The sequence below is a fragment of the Cervus elaphus genome, chromosome 11 (genome assembly GCF_910594005.1).
Source record: "Cervus elaphus chromosome 11, mCerEla1.1, whole genome shotgun sequence".
Lineage (NCBI taxonomy): Eukaryota > Metazoa > Chordata > Mammalia > Artiodactyla > Cervidae > Cervus > Cervus elaphus.
The window spans coordinates 36333132-36350827 of record NC_057825.1 but is presented as its reverse complement, the minus strand read 5'-3'; positions in this window follow the sequence as shown (position 1 = coordinate 36350827).

Sequence of the window (17696 nt, the reverse complement as noted above, 5' to 3'; positions counted from 1 at the left end):
TTTCCACTTACCTTTGGAAAAGGCTTGTTCTTTGTACCTGTGGCTTACCCCTTTACCTCGTCCTCCCACACTTGTTTAACCAACTGTCTTCAAATTCTTTCTTGACCAGAGGGCAATTAGAGGCACAAAAATGGGTGCTGCTAAATCACCTCCTGCCAACATCCTCTCCCTGTGGCCACCTCTGCCCCTAAGCATCATATTGTCTTATATACAGCGCTTCCATTACTAGCCAGGTGACCTTGGGAAAGTTATTTAACTTCTCTGAGTCTCAATCCCATAACTGTAAATCAGGATACTAGGAGGCCTGACCTCACATGGTTGAGGCTTAAAGAGATAATGATGCTTGGGTACCATAGCGCCTCGTGCCTGGCACAGCATAGTGAAGTGAATGAAGTCAGTCGTGTCTCACTCTTTGTGACTCCATGGACTGTAGCCCACCAGGCTTCTCCATCCATGGGGTTTTCCAGGCAAGAATACTGGAGTGGGTTGCCATTTCCTTCTCCAGGGGATCTTCCCCACCCAGGGATTGAACCCAGGTCTCCTGCATTGAAGGCAGACGCTTTACCCTCTGAGCCACCAGGAAAGTCCCAGCCATAAAAGCCTATAAATGTCATTTCCTAAGCCCACCATTGCACTTTCCCCTCTTTCCTCACTAACTAGGAGCACAGTATCATGAGAGGAACACTTGCTTGTGGAATCACAAGACCTATGTTTAATTCCAGGTTTTGCCTCCTTGGGCAGATATTCATTCTGCTATCATTTGGGATGTGCATAAAATGAGGATACTAAAAATCTTCTATATCCATTAATCGACATGGTTGTAAGGATCAAATGGAAAGAGTGTAAAAATGCTTTTGTAACTAAAATGTGACCAGCCAGCACAATTATTACTGATAAGACATTCCTAGCATAATACCGTTTCAGTTCAGTTCAGTTCAATCATTCAGTCGTGTCTGACTCTTTGCGACCCCATGAACCACAGCACACCAGGCCTCCCTGTCCATCACCAACTCCCGGAGTTTACCCAAACCCATGTCCATTGAGTCAGTGATGCCATCCAACCATCTCATCCTCTGTCATCCCCTTCTCCTCCCGCCCTCAATCCTTCCCAGCATCAGGGTCTTTTCCAATGAGTCAGCTCTTCACATCAGGTGGCCAAAGTATTGGAGTTTCAGCTTCAACATCAGTCCTACCAATGAACACCCAGGACTGATCTCCTTTAGGATGGACTGGTTGGATCTCCTTGCAGTCCAAGGGGCTCTCAAGAGTCTTCTCCAACACCATAGTTCAAAAGCATCAATTCTTCATCGCTCAGCTTTCTTTATAGTCCAACTCTCACGTCCATACATGACCACTGGAAAAACCATAGCCTTGACTAGATGGACCTTTGTTGGCAAAGTAATGTCTGCTTTTTAACATGCTGTCTAGGTTGATCATAACTTTCCTTCCAAGGAGTAAGCATCTTTTAATTTCATGGCTGCAATCACCATCTGCTGTGATTTTGGAGCCCAGAAAAATAAAGTCAGCCACTGTTTCCACTGTTTCCCCATCTATTTGCCATGAAGTGATGGGACCAGATGCCATGATCTTAGTTTCCTGAATTTTTTAAAATTTCCTGTCACTTTCTGTGGAACTTTCAAAAATAGCAATAAAATTACAAATATAAAATTTATCACTTGACCATTTTTAAGTGTCCAGTTCAGTAGTGCTAAGTATATTTCACACCGTTGTAGAACTGGTTTCCAGAACTTTTCCTGGACCCTTCGGGAAGAACTCCTGTTATGTTACAAAAACTTTGATGGTTAAGAGCCAGGGACCCTGCAATCTGATTGTCTGAGCTTGGATCCTGGTTCTATATGACCATGGTCAAATTATTCTCTGTGTCTCAGTTTTCTTATCTTTAGAATGGGAATAGTCTTTGCCACAGAGAGTTTTTGTGGGGATATTACAATTGGGAATAATGGAAAAGGAATTTCCTCCCAGAAAGCAGATCTAGGACCTGCCAGATTGGTTTTACTTTACTGCCAGGCCAGGAAGTTTTCTCTTTTTCTGATCAGTAGGATTTGATATATTCTATGGTGCAACATGCATTTGGTACTTTCCCTTTCTGTGAGTTGTGCTGGAGTTTTTATTGTGGTTATTGTTTTCTTCCTTACCTCTGAACATCAGGTACAGGCAGGCAGACGAACTGTCTTTTCAGCTTAACAGACTGTGGTGCTGAGAGGCACACACAGGCCGATAGGGAACTCGGCACAGTAACCAGAAATCCTAAGGACTTTGAACTGGACAAAACTTTGGGTTTTCTTCCTTAGTGATGGGTGGGTTGGGGTTGGGGGTGAGAACATGTAAAAAATTAGGAACCCCTGGGTGCTGAAGAGCTAAAGAAGTAATCATGACAGATATCATTCAGTAGCTTACAAGTATTCATTTTAAATTATCTTCTCTTGTTGTTTTCCCAGTGTAAAGACACAGTTTTCCATTTCCGAGCTATCTCACTACTGAGGGTGATGTATAATGCAGTCTGGTCAAAGAAATGTAGGTAAGTCCACTGGAGAAGTCTTAGCTTCCTGAATGAAAGCACAAAGACTTGTAAGCAGAAAGCCCTACATACTTTTTTTTCCTTCTTCTTGCCTTAAACATGGATGCAAGGCTACAACCTCATGGCTTCAGGCAACAAGCAAGAAGATGAAAGCCAGGAAGCCAAGTTGGAGGTAAGGGAAGAAAGTGCCCAAGTGTCCCCAGTGGAATGATTGAGCAACTGCTTCCTTGACCCTTTGTCTCCGGTACATGAAATGTGAACTTCCTATTTGTTTAGGCCATAGTTGATTTTCTTTTTTTTTTTCTCCTTTCTTTAAAAAATTCATTGTAATACTAGCTTATATAGGAGCAGGGGTGCTAAACTTTTAAACAATTTAATAACTATTCCCTGAGAACAGGGTCCCTTAAAGCGCCTGGGGATGTGGAAGGAGTTGTCTATTTGTGCAATGAAGAACTTAGGTAATTCTGGACCTGAAGCAGAGAGCATTTGGTTCACACAGGGTCTGTGAGCTTTAGATGAGGATGAGAAGTTTGTCTCTCATACAAGAGTTAATTTGAGGACTAGAGGCTCCTTGGAGGATGGCCAGTGGGACCCCTTTGAGGCTAGGCTCAAGGCACAGAGTAGAATAATAGATTCACAAAATAACATTCAGGCTGACCAATCCTGATTGTACTTCGGGAAGGTATGACATGATGGAGAGCTGTGGATACTAAGATCATGCATGCTCATTAAACTAATCCTTAGTTACCTATGTTGATGATTACTGCCTTTGTGAGTATTGGGGGAATGAGGTTTGGGGTTCCTTTTCCAAAATAGTCTTCTTTATAGGTTTTAACTTGAAAGGTATCCATTGTTTCTCTTTGCACAATGAGAAAAATCCGTGTACTGAAGATAGGCGCAGTGCTGCCGGTGGCCCTCCAAGGCAGAGAAGTGGGGAGAAGCCTGCTAAGCTAGAGCAGAGACTTGGAAACTCTAAGGATAGGAAGGCTGCTGAGATTCTGCATTCATCTCAGGTTTTCACCAGTGTTCCTTCCTTGAACCATTGATTTCCCTCCCACCAGCTGTACATTAACACCACTTGGCTGCACCTGTTGGTCATTTTACCATTTTCCCATACTTCACTACATTTGTGGGAAATTGTGTGGTTCCAAGCAGTGAGGTTACAGAACTCTGGGGCATGGCCCCTCTCATCGGTCTGATGGTCACTGATTTCCTGAGCACTGATGTCTGCTGTGACCACTCGCAGGGCTGATCCATGAGTGGCTCTTAGAAGGCAGGCTACCTTCTGGACCTCTCCTTCCGGTGGGTCACTTTCCATCTTTCTCTGTGTCCTTTTTCTTGACTAACCTTCTCTATAGTCATTCATCTCCATGGCCATGTTTATGGAAACTTTCCCCATTCATTCTTTGATTTTTGCTCTTTCTGTTTCTCCCTCTTCGCCTTTACAGGGGAACCTGTATTGATCATTGATCATTCCTCTGCATCGATCATTCCTGAGTAAGAGAAGAGCTGTTCTGTTATTTAAAGCACTTGGCTTGGTGCCTCCCTTTGAGCATTTTTAAAATTTATTTTTAACATGTCCTACTTCTTCATGGCATCTTGAAAAGGGAGCAAGTCTCCTCTCCCCTTAATGATCCCTTTTATAGTTCTACTTTCTTCCTGTTCCAATAGGAATTTGCATATGCTCTATTTGATCTTGCCAATTTTCCAAGATTTTGAGAATACCATTTTGATCAGGAGAGAGAGTTTTGGTCATCACCCCACTTCCTTGAGCCGTGTGACTTTGAGTCAATCTCTTGGCTCTGTGCATCTCTGCTTTTCCATTTTAATAAAGGGATAAACATACTTTACTGAAAGGCAAAGTGATGGATAAGCTAACTTCTCAAGCATCTTTTCTGCTTTAAGACCCAGACTTCTGTTGATTGGAAAAGAGATGGCTTTTTTTTTTTTTTTAAGAGATGGTTTTTGTTTTGTAATAACTTTTATTTCATGATTATCCTGTCCTTTTTATGAGCTATTTCTCACTTTTAGTAAGTTTATGTCAGATTACTACAATAATGAACCTACTGTACCACTTTAAGTGTTCAAATACCTTTATTATTATCTATCTTTGTTCCATTGGTAGTACTTGTAACTAATGAGTCTTAAATTCTGCATCCCTAAAAATTATCACATAGATTATGATCATGCTATGCTTCCCCTTTGTCTCTCTACATTCCCCCATAAGATTATATTAGGAACTCAATACAAAGTTAGATATGTAGTTTTACCTTGTCCTTTTTAATGGTTGCATAATATTCAACTGTATGGACATACCATAATATAATCTAATCAATCTCCTAAAAATGAGATCATCAGGTTGCTTTCAGCTTTTTTGCTATCATAAAAAATACTGCAGTGAACGTACTTGTACATATGTATTCATGCAATTATTTCTGTAAGACATTTTCTAAGATACAGAATCACTGCTTTTAGAATATGCTCACTCTTAGTTTAATAGCAATGAGTCTAAAGTATTTACATCCATATATCATTTTTTAATACCCGATTGTCCCTTTCCTTCATGACAACTGAATTATTCTCTATTTAAAATATGGCATTGTCCTGAAATAGATATGTCCTTCCTTTGATAAAAATTCTATTTCTGGAAGTTTATTTGAGGATGAACACAGAGATCTGCTGTAAGGACTTGAACAAAAGAGTCATCATATTAGTAGGTACTTATTATGTGCCAGGCATTGTACAAATAATTTAAAATATATCATTTCACTTAATTCTAACAAGAGGTTTTAGTGTAGATACTATTATTAAACTCATTCCACAAATGAAGAAACTGAGCCTTAAAGAGATTAACTTTCCCAAAGATACACAGTCAACATTCAAGGAATCTGGGAGCAGAACTTAACTTGTCACTGGAACCCACAGGTTTCAACATGAACTCCTTATATCACAGTATATAATAAGGAAATGTTGGGAATAGACTATCCAAAAATAAAGGAATGGTAAAATAAGTATGAATATTTACACAATAAATATTATATGTAGCCATTTAAATTGCTGCTCAAATTTATTTATTGTTACCTATATGACAATATATTCCTGACGTGGTTACTTAATAAGACACATTGTGAAACAGCATGAAGATGAGCCCATATTTTTTTTTTTTTAAAGGTGAGTGAATTTAGTTCCTTCACAATGTACAGAAGAGTTTGAAGAATGCAAGATTGTCTTTGGGTTGATAGGATTGAGAGTATTTTTAATATAATCATTTGGATTTATTTATTTCTTCTGATTTTTTTCTATAATGATCATATATTACTTTTGTAATAAGGTTAAAATAAAGGCTTTAAAATAACAAAAAAAGATTCAGTTTTGCTATAGAGGTGTTTTTGTGTTTACATATTGCAGAGATATTGTTGAAATGGGTTTGAATTTCTAATAAATCTATTTCACCTGTTTGATATTTTAGCTTGTTTCAGGTATTACTTGTAAATTGATATAAAATAATCAACTTTGCTCCTTTTGAGAAAGTCATGAATATTTGCAAGTCTGTCCTTTTACTTTCCCTTTCACTCTTTTACTTCCTTTCACATTCATTCATTTTTCCAACCAGCTCCCATAGCTTTTGAAAATCCACATTCCTCTCACAGCTTTATCTCTACCTTTGGAGATGCTGGGCTCTAATACACCTTTAGCTTAACACCCCTGTCTCCTGACCCTGTAGAGCTCCTAGGGAACCTCTGTATTCATTTTGTAGGAAGCTAATCACAACAACTATACATATTTAACTAGGGTTTTACAGTTTAAGAGTGTTTTCCATCATAATCTTATTTGCTTTTCCCTGTAGGTCCTTATGGTTTCCCAGGTGGTGCCAGAGGTAAGAATCTACCCACCAATGCAAGAGTTGCAGGTTCAGTCCCTGGGTCGGGAAGATTCTCTGGAGTAGGAAATGGCACTCCACCCCAGTATTCTTGCCTGGAAAATTCCATGCACAGAAGAGTTTGGGAGGTTACCGTCTATGGGGCTGCAAAGAGTTGGACATGATTGAGCAGATGAGCACATAGGTCTTTATAGGAAGTAGGGAAAACCTTATGAACCCTATTTTGCAGAACAGAAAACTGAGCTTTATCAAGTTTGATTTCACTGAAGTCACACATCTAGCAAGTAGTAATGCTGGAAGTAAAACCTAGTCTTTGGTTCCAAGGTACTCTTTCTTTCTACATCCTATACTATCTCTGAATGGAGTTATCAATGGCTACCAGCTGCTGCTGCTGCTGTTGGTGCTAAGTCACTTCAGTCGTGTCCGACTTTGTGTGATCCCATAGACAGCAGCCCACCAGGCTCTGCAGTCCCTGGGATTCTCCAGGCAATAACACTGGAGTGGGTTGCCGTTTCCTTCTCCAATGCCTGAAAGTGAAAATGAAAGTGAAGTTGCTCAGTCGTGTCCGACTCTTTGCGACCCCATAGACTACAACCTACCAGGCTCCCCCGTCTATGAGATTTTCCAGGCTAGAGTACTGGAGTGGGTTGCCATTGCCTTCTCTGGGCTACCAGCAAGATAGCAACTATTCCCTAGATCTGAAGTCTTAAACCTTAACTGGGTGAGCAGATCTTTTTAACATCCAAAATGAGACCCAGGCAGTGAGGCCAATCAAGGTAGCAATGGGTTAAAAGGCCACTCTTATTCCAGACACAGGGCAGGCACAGAGCTATCCATGGTCCTGAGATCACTGCCCTGAGTTCATGATGACCTCTTGGGATCTAGCCCATCTGATTTGTTCATTACTTATCCCCATGGCATCACTTACTCATTTGAATCTCATTGACTATTCTGTCTCACATTTCCTCTATTTCTCTCCTTGGTTATCATTTCTGTAGGCCTCAGGGTCAGCAGTGTCTACTAGTCCAGGGTTCAATGAAAACCTTTCCCTGCGTGATTGCCATTCTTGAATCCAGGAGCATACTTGATAAATAATAAATTTCTCTATTCATCTTCAATCCTTAAAAATGAAAATCAACCTGCAGGAAAAATTTCTCTTTACCTTCCTCATACTTATGCCATTTGTTCCCCATGTATCTGCTTTCACTCTTGCTTTACCAAAACTTGCATTTAAGGTTTTTCTCCTTCAGGTATTTTTTTCTTTTCCTCTTAAATTTGCTTTGTCTGTCTCGTCCTTGCTTCTCAGGCTTTATGCAATGTTTTAATTTCTATTGCCAGTTCCTACTTCTGGGTTCTTGGTTCCATCAATAGTTAACCAACATGCTTCTTAAATTTACTTTGTCTTATCTGGCTCAGTGTTTCTCAAAGAATGGCTAGAGTATTTCTGAATCAAAATTATCTGTGGTTATCACTAGCATTTATATTTCTGGGCTTTCTCTCTGCCTGATTCTCTCCTTTGGCTGGGGGCCCTTCTCCTTCTGATTTCCTTTCTTATCGACTGAGAAACCCCCATCTCCAAAGTCCTGACCAGCAAACAAGAAAGTGGATCTGAGTGCTGCCTCTCAAAACCACGCAGTCTTTCCTACCAGTAGCTGTTTCTGCTCTGTCACCCTCTGTCCCTGGAGGACTATGTATGGCTTGTGACCACACTATGTTCTCCTATATACTCCTTCCTGTTCCTCCTTCCCTCTCATCCTCCTCTTTGTCCTCCACCTCACCCCTACTTTTCCTTATTCCTCTTCTTGGGTAGTCTACTCAAACTGCTCTGGCACTTTCTATAGCTCTAGTGTTTAAAGAGCTCCAGTATTACTATGGTATTTCCTCACTCCTCTGTTTTATTATTTCTGGGGGATATATGTTTTTATGTGAGAAGATACCATTTATAAGACAAAGCTAGTTTGGTTCTGATGATGAAGTTTTGAGAGAAGTGAAATATACATTATCATTCTTTTGTTGCATGGAAACTGCGACCTAGAAAGTTTTATGTTCAAGATCAGTGGCAGAAGTAATACTAGAAACATGGCCTGAAGACTTTTCTATAACAATTTCATTCCACAAATACTTCCTGAGTCTCTGCTATGGGCAAAACATTGAATCAGCCACTAGAAATGTAAACAAGGAGAAAAACTTCCCTCTCTGGTTTCATGAACCTTCCAGTGGTCATAAAGAAGCTAAGAAATGCCCAAATAACACAGGACCAGAAGGTGTGTGCAGTGCTTCAAGCTCTTATACATTCACTTGTGAAATGTGAGAACCTGCAGGAATGAGGAAAGGCTTGTATTCTTTTAACTAGGAGGGAAGGAGAGATGGCACACGGAGGAATTCTTGAGCATATCAAGTTTCATATGGGGATTAAAAGCCATGTGAGAATTTCCAGTGGGAGAACCCTGCACAACTGAAGAATGCCCTAGGGATTTCAAGCTTGGAGTTGAGAGATTTGAGAAGTAAGTTTAGGAGCATAACTGAGGCCACATCATTGAAGGACTTCAATGTCAAACTAACTTGCAGGTGGGTGGGGGAAGTCTTCAACTCTTATCATGAGACCAGGCTGCCTTCACACATACATGGGACAGACATGGAATTCAAAGTATCATTTTATAAATAATAGCACAGACTTAGGCACAGGAAATAGAGACCCATAGTGGAGGATGAGACAAATGTGCCTGAGCAAGGTGGTGGCCACCATTCTGAGCATCAAGTGGGGAATCAACACTCTTAAGAGCAGCCCTGGAGATGGCAGGCCCTCCCTCTCAAAGACAGAAGTGACACAAGCTGCCCAGGGCAGGTGTTGGCTTTCTGATGAATGTGGAGAAAGGTGATGCTTAAGTACAAGGCAAAGAGCTGACTTTTCTGAAGCATGTATTAGCATGTGGCTAAAAATAGCCATCTGTTCCAGGTCTGATTCCAAATTGGAAGAGCTCTTCATATTAAAAAAGCATCTGTCTCCCAGTAGTCATGGCAACAGGCATCCCTGAATAAATGTGGAGAGATGTTTTTGGAATGGGGCTGGGAAAGGAAGTGGACAGGACAGCCTCTGGATAAGAGGTGAGTCTTTCTGTTCCTCCCCGAGTTGAAGCCTCATCTTGCTTTCCTACTTCCTAGCCCTTCTAATTTTGCACAGCCCTTGGTTTTTCTCTGAAGAAATACTTTCTATAGTCAGTGCCTGTCCAGTGGGCTGGACAGGGAGAGGAGATGGAAAGAAGGGTCAGACATCCCACTGGCATGATGAGATGGGATGGGAGGCCAAGCTGCTTCGGCTCAGAATCTCATGTACTATATTGTTTGGCTGTTTGCATATTTCCTTTGTCAACAATCCCCATAAAATACATTTGTCACTTCATGTTGACTATAAGAAGTGCCAAAGGTCTGCTTGTTTCTTTTGCTTTGTATCCTTTGTCAACTCCTTGAGGGCAAGGAGTCCTTTTTCTAATTCCACTCATAGCATGAGAACACTCCTCCAATCTATCCGTGTTGCTTGTACTATACAGCAGCAGAATATTCTCTTGGGACTCAGAGCGCTACCCCATAGCTGTAGGTAGCTCTCCACCTGTCAACTCTAGAATCCCCAGTTCTGACAAATGGAGGAAATGTGTTAAGCAGGACTCTGTTGTACAGATCCTCCTTGAAGACAACGGTAAATGATAAATGAGACCACTTCAAACCATTGTTCACAATAAACACTCTTAAGTGTGTGAATAAATATAAATGACTAAAGAAGCTTGGGATGAACCTGGTGATGAGGGCAGAAATGTAAGGATGAAAAAAAGCCAGAACCCCCTGAGCATGTTCCCAGGTGACTGCTTGAATAAGGCAGACATTTAGTCTCTGCAGAGAGGATTAAAATCAGATTACTAATCAGGTGAGGAGTCAGCATATGTTTTCTGAGGACATGCAGGAGTTGCTGTGGCAAGCATAAGATCTTCACTGGACAAAATCTGCAAACTGTCATCTAGATTCCTCTAGGAAGAACTCTCCACAGGCACATAGGTCTAGACCCTGGCTAATAAGGCTGCTGAGAGTTTCTTTCCCTGGTATTCTCTGCCTTGCCCTATTTCTTACCTGATGATGAAAATATGATATTTTTTGAGTACCTACACCTGTGTGTCTCCTGCAGAGCATGAAGGTCCAGGCTCAGCAGGCGTGGGACAATTCATTCATTTACTCACTCATTCAACTAATCCCTCCTGAGAGCTAATGTGTGCTGGTTGCTACATGGTCCCTGTCCTCATGGACCTTGGGTTAGGAAAATGATGGGACATCACTATTATTGTGATGATGGCTCCTGATGGTAATGATAGTCACCCCAGCTATGGCAAGAGCACTGCACGAGGCAGCCTGTTCAGTGCATAAGTATATTAACTGTGTTCTCCTATTTTCTCTATTCTTGATGCTCTGGCATGTGGGGCCCAGCTGATCCTGGAGAGACTGCCCTTCCCAGAGACAGGAAATGACTCCCCTGTGAGTGTGCCTTGCCTATGAAAACCTACCTCTCCAGTGCCCAGAGCTGCCCACTGCCTCCTTTACGGAGCTCTCACAGGTTGACCACTAGCCTCTGCCATAATCCCTTGAGGGTGAGTTACCAGGCAACTTGGGACAGCCCCTACACCCATGAGCCCCCTGAAATTATTCAAACGAGTCCATCCTAGACCTGTCTGGCCAGCTGACCCTGTCTCACCCATTCCTTCCCAGAAAAATTGCAATAAAGTCTCTTTCCCATGCTTTTCCCTCACTCCTTCTGCATCTTGACCGACTCTGGGACTTCCCTGTGTGGTCCTGCATGGCATGGAGTGCCCCTCCCTCTTGAGAACTGTAACAAACTATCTTTTCATTAGCAATCGTCTCCCAGTCTGTTGGCCCCATATACCCTAATAATAATAAAAACCACGTTTTAAAACAATAACAGCTCAAATTCTGGAGTCAGTTCTCCTGGATTCAATCTCATTGCCAACATTTACTGGCTGTGGGACACGGCCTCAACTTTTCCTCTCTACAGGAGCAGCAATAATATCTAACCTGTTGGGCTATTAGGAGGATTCAATGAGATAATTCGTATAAAGCACTTAACCTCCAGTAATTGCCATATGTAAATGTTAAATAAACATGAGATCTAGATTTATATTGGAGAGGAAAAATGATGCAGGACCCACATCTTTTTGAAGTCTATAATCAGATGGAGCTTTCTAGAATCTCCAGAGTCTCCCTATTCACTATCTTATTTGGTCCTGATAGCTCTGAGAAAGTGGATGGGTAGATGGGGCACCTGTGTTTCACAGGCAAGGAAATTGAGACTAAAAGAGCACTAGCTAGTCAATGAAAAAGGTTGGACTAGGATCCAGCTCTCATGACAACTAGCTCTTTCTCCCAGGCCAGATGTAGCATAGATGAGGACTTGGCAGTCAGACAGACCAGGCTTAAAAGCCAGCTCCACAACTTTTTAACCCTGTACATGCTGTGGCAGGTTGGAGATCACTAAGCTTCCATTTTATCAACAGTCGAAAAGGGGAAAATAATTTTTTCCCTCATGGCTTGAGACTTTTTAAAAAGAATTGAATCCTGGAGAAGGAAATGGCAACCCACTCCAGTACTCTTGCCTGGAATGTCCCATGGACAGAGGAGCCTGGTGGGCTATAGTCCATGGGGTCACAAAGAGGCGGACACAACTGAGAGACTTCACTTTAGAGACAAATATGAAACTTACAAGCCACAGTTATTATCGTTGTTTATTTAAATATAATATGCTGCCCCCTTTAAGTTAGCCTTATCAAAAGTTAAACAAATAACTTTTGTTTAATTTTGTATCAGGCTCTAAGATTTCTCAATATCTTTATCTAAAATACATGGTTTAAGTAATTAGGATGAAATCCATTTCCTTGGAATTTTAGTCAATCAACAACCAATGGGGGAGGAAATATATTTTGTAAATACTATCTGAGAATGAGAACACATCAAGGTAACCTAATGGTAATAATAAAAGAAAAACTCTGAAAAAAATAAATATTTTGGTGCTAAAACCAAATTTAAAAAGTCACTTTGACTCCTTTACTTTGAATTTGAGATGCAATTATCTGCTGTGCGCAAAGTATATTTTGAGGTGTTTCTTTGAAATTACAAATAATTTATAAGCAAAGTCATACAAAAATATAATTAGATGAAAACATCAATCATTCCATTGTGTCAACAAGGTATTTTCATTTGGCAAACAAAGTGGCAGTGTAGATGCAAATATTCTGAGATCAAAGCTTCTTTTTTTTTTTTTTTAACTCATATGTGTATCTACTCCTTTGTTCATAAGATCGTGAGCAGCAACTGTATTCAGGTCTCCAACCTTAGAAACGTGAACTCAACTTGCAGTCCTCTTTTTTTAATCATCCCTCATATGATGTCTGCATGACATCTTGAAATATAGTTCCTCAAACTTCTTTCCTTTCTATGGCAAAACCTATATATGGGACAGTGTTTGAGTTGGGACTTCTTGAAACTTGTGCCAAGATCACAATACTTTATCTGAATTTCAAATATTTTCTTTTAAACATTTTTTTTCTGTCAGTAATTTTTAAATTTGTGGCAATATGAAATAAAATTATTTTAATTATTAAAAAAAAATAAATAAAAAGAATTGAATCAAAGCTGGTTTAGGCAGGAGAAAATGAGCACTCTCCTATATACTAAGAGCGCTCTTGTTTTCCTACAAAGAAAATCTCTAATACAGGAAATAGCTTTATGCACAGGGCTGTTCATCACAACATCACTGTCTAAATATAATTTGAAAGCAAACGATGAATTCAATAACAGGGAAATGGATAAATAAATTGTAGTATATCCACAGGATGGGATAATATTCAGCCATTAAAAGCAATGTTTGCAAAGTTTATGACAAAACTGTATTTACTGTTAGGTCAATAAATCATGCCTCATGTTGTTTCATTTTCATCAAAGTAACACAAAGATTAGAGAGGGAATCAGGTTGACAAGCCTTGCTGGGAAAACAACAGTGGCCCCATTCATTCCCGTTTCCCAGAGGCAACTGTTTTCAACTCCTTGAGCTGATTATTTGGTATTTTTTTTTTTTAACATCTAAAGAGTAATATTTTACTGTTCTATCTTGATTTTTTAAACTAAAAAAAAGAGGCCAGAAAGAGACAAAGTCTCCCTCTGCCTCTTTCTCAATTTCACTTTGCTGGAGTGATTTCTTCCCAAAGTGCCCGTCCCTCAGGAATGGCGTATGTGTTTCCACCCCATCATATAAAATGTGCAAGTAAGAGGCAAGCATTTCTGTCCTAGTGTTCGCAAAGTATGAAGTAACAAGGGAGATAAGTTTCTGTTTTAATATTGAGTGAAAAAGGATTTCCCTTACTGTGGTTCCAATTAGGCATACATGGATAAACAGACCAGAGGAAAGTAACCACTGTAATATTGAAGGTAGTTTCTTGATGTGAGAATTATGAGTAATGTTTTTCTTTTTTTTCATATTTTCTGAAATTTCTATAATGATCATTCCTTTAAAAAAATTGCAGATAAAAATCTTTAGTTCTAAAAAGATAAAAATCCAGTCTACTTCTTACAATTATTATAAGGCCATACTCACATGGAGCCTGTTGCATATTAACTGGGGATCCTAGAAATGGTAATTTTCCTTTCTCTGACCATTTCTTTGGCCTTTGATCCTTGTGAAATGGATGAAGAGGTGGACACTTGTAGTCAGATCCAGGAGTGGATCATTAGAATGCTATTGAACTGATATTGGAATTTGACACAGAAGTATCTAATCAGAAAGCCTCAACAGAAAGAAAAGGGAACCCTCTTACACTAATGGTGGGAATGTAAATAGGTACAGCCACTGTGGAGAATAGTATGGAGGTTCCCTAAAAAACTAAACTAGAACTACCACTAAACTAGAACTACCATATGATCTAGCAACCCACTCCTGGACTATATTCAGAAAATATAAAAATGCTAATTTGAATAGATACATCCTCCCAACATTCACAGCAGCACTATTTACAATAGCCAAGACATGGAAGCAACCTAAATGTCCATCAATAGATGAATGGACAAACAAGATATGGTATACATACACAATGGAATATTACTCAGCCACAAAAAGAATGAAATGATGCCATTTGCAGCAACATGGATGCAACTAGAGATTATCAGTAAGTCAGAAAGAGAAAGATAAATATCATATGACATCACTTATATGTGGCTTCTGTAAAAAAAATGATACAAATGAACTTATTTGCAAAACAGATATAGACTTATAGACATACAAAACCAATTTATGGTTACAAAAGGGGAAAGTGGGCAATAAATAAATTGGCAATTTGAGATTAACAGATACAAACTACTATGTATAACCTAGATAACAACACGGACACACTGTATAGCACAAGGAACCATATTCAGTATTTTGTAATAACCTATAATAGAAAAGAATCTGAAAAAGAATATGTGTGTTTATAGATATATATACAATTGAATCACTTTGCTATATACCTAAAACATTGTAAATCAACTATACTTCAATAAGAAAGGAATCAATATAAAACAGAAAATTTAATAATCTTTTCTCTTTAAAAACAGGTAAGAAAGAAAACCCAGAAAGACATTAGGGTCTAGGTTAAGGCCACGGTCAACAGAAGGCCTTGGCCACCCAGATCCAGGTCCACTTCAGTCCCCTGGTGACTCAGCGCTGGGCAGACAGCTGAGGAGGGAGGAACGGGCCTGGGAAGCAAGAACCGTGTAGGCTGGGGAAGGGCTCAGGTCTGTGGGGGAAGGGATTGCCTGAGGATGGGGTGCCTGGAAAGCAGTGCCAAGGAGTTTAGCACTAACAAGGCTCCTCAGACCCCAGGGAGGAAAGAGGCAGCTGAGTGTCCCAGTTTGGGTTCCCCCAGAAGCAAACCCTGAAGCAAGATTTCAAGGGCAAGGAGCTCATCTAGCAAGTGCGGGAAACACTGACCGGAGCCGAGGAAGTGGGGCAGGGACAGGGGCAGGGGCAGCCGACCAAGGTGTCATAATAAGCAGTTACTACTGTGGTCGATCAGAGCATAATCTTGTGGGGAATTCTGGGAAACGGTGCGGAGCACACGCCTGCCTCTGTCCTGCCTGAGGGGTGAGAATCCCGGGCCATCACACCCAGTCCCCTTCTGCCGCGGCTTGAGGGCTGCTCCTGGGGCATGTTGTTTCCCTGCCACGACCAGCCTGGTGTGCATGGCCAGGGCAGCTTTCTGTGGCTTCCGAAAAACTCACGTGAATCACAGCTACTGACAGTTGGCAATTTGGAGGAGCAGAGTGACATGGTGAGGCCAAGGGGTGGGCTCTGCTGCCCTTGGGTTGAGGCTGCCACTTCCTGTCAGGGGTTAGTAAAAGTTAGTAAAAGTTGTCCTCTCTGTAGGTAGCCATGTAATTCACTATCCCAGCTAGGACACTTACACAGGGAAAAGGGACACTATTAAACTTGATGCTGAGACAACAGGTATAAACGGGGACAGTCTGAGCGCAGCAGGTATAGTCACACCATCCTCCTGGATAACCTTCTGATCTGGGACCGTAAACTCTCTCCCTTTTGCTTTTACATAAGCAAATCCCTCAGTGACAAAAAACACTGAGGGGTAGGGTAGCTAAAGTGTTAACTATCTTATTGGCCATATAACAAAGAGGAGGGGAGATGTTAGAGGTCCATTCATTTATTCATTCACTCACTCATTCATCAAACACTCAGAACCTTCCCTGTCCCAAGTGCTGCTCTAGACTTGAGGGCCACAAAGATGATGAGGACAGCATCCTCGTGGGGTGAAGGAAAGTTTTTGCTTTTTAAAGGATGGGAAAGTCTTGATGTTGAAATAGTTGTGAAATTCTGTGCGCCATCTGTATATTCCAATCTGTAAGTTCATGCTAATACCTTCAGTTCCAATCCAATACCACACGGTTCATTCTGGCTTTTCCCCTTCCCTTATTTGTAACTCTTTTCTCCAACAGTAAGGAACATCGCTCTCGTTATCTGCAGTATATTTACATTTGCTCACTTCGAGTAAACCTGTAAAGGGATTTCAGAGTTGCTACTCATACTCTTGTGAGAAATGAATCTACTTGTTAGAGGATGATATCTGTATATAGTTCTTTTTGGTTTAGCCTTAGAATATATAGCTGAATATTGGTTTTCAAATTACTTAGGATGGTTATTTTCTTCCCCACCCTTTCCACATGGTTATATATCCATTTTTAGTAGAGTTAGTTTCATTCATTACTATCAGTATCCCATTTGGGGTTCTATCAACACCCTCCTGGTTGATACTCTTTCTGTATTACTGGTGGGCATGTGAAACATTACAATGGTTCTAAGGGTCAGAACCATATAAAAAGGATTTCTCAGAGAACTGTCACTCCCCCATCAACCCAAATACCCCACTCCCTCTCCCTGAGGGGAGTGGGGAGTATTAAACTTGTGTATATACTGAGGAGCAGGACCTCAAAGAGATGGGAGAGTAAAAGTTGCAATTGAGAGAAAAGGGTGCATGATGGAGAAAGTCACCTATCAAAGAAGGCATAGCAAGGGAAAATGGGGTCATTTTAGAAGTTAGCAGGATTGTGTGTTTGGTGCTGTTTCTTTTCTCAGTAAAAAGAGGGGGAGAGATCCTCTCCTGAGAACAAAGGTGGGGAGAAGAAGGCACAGTAAAAAGAAGGTGGCTCTGAGTGGCAGGGCAGAGCAGGGGACGAGGAAGGCTGCTATCGGGGTCTATCTAAGAAGTGGCCCTGTACAGGGTGTGGAGGAGGCGGCTTGTGGGAATGGCTAGTGAGAGGCTAGTTCCCATGGTCCAGGCTGGATGAGGATAGAATAAGATGGAGGTGGGGGAGATTAAAAGACCAGGTCTAGTGGGAAGAATAAAAGGTGTGGTTGAAGAGATGGATGTTTTCATTTTAATACCAGGGGTTGAGCAGCTCAGAATGAGGACAAAATTCATTCATTCAACAAAAATTAAGTATATATTCTGTGCCAGACATTGCATTTAGTTTGGGGACATAGCAATGTTTTCTTGCAGCTAATAGTCCATTCTATTACTAACACTATTTATGGAGTCCCAACTATGTGCCATGTGTTGTATTAACTCTTTAATCCCACAGCACCCACTGGTACAGGTTCTAATATCATCTTATATGGAGGTGTATAATGGTGCTTTGACTTGCTCAGGGTTATACAACTGGCAAATAGTAGAGCCAGGA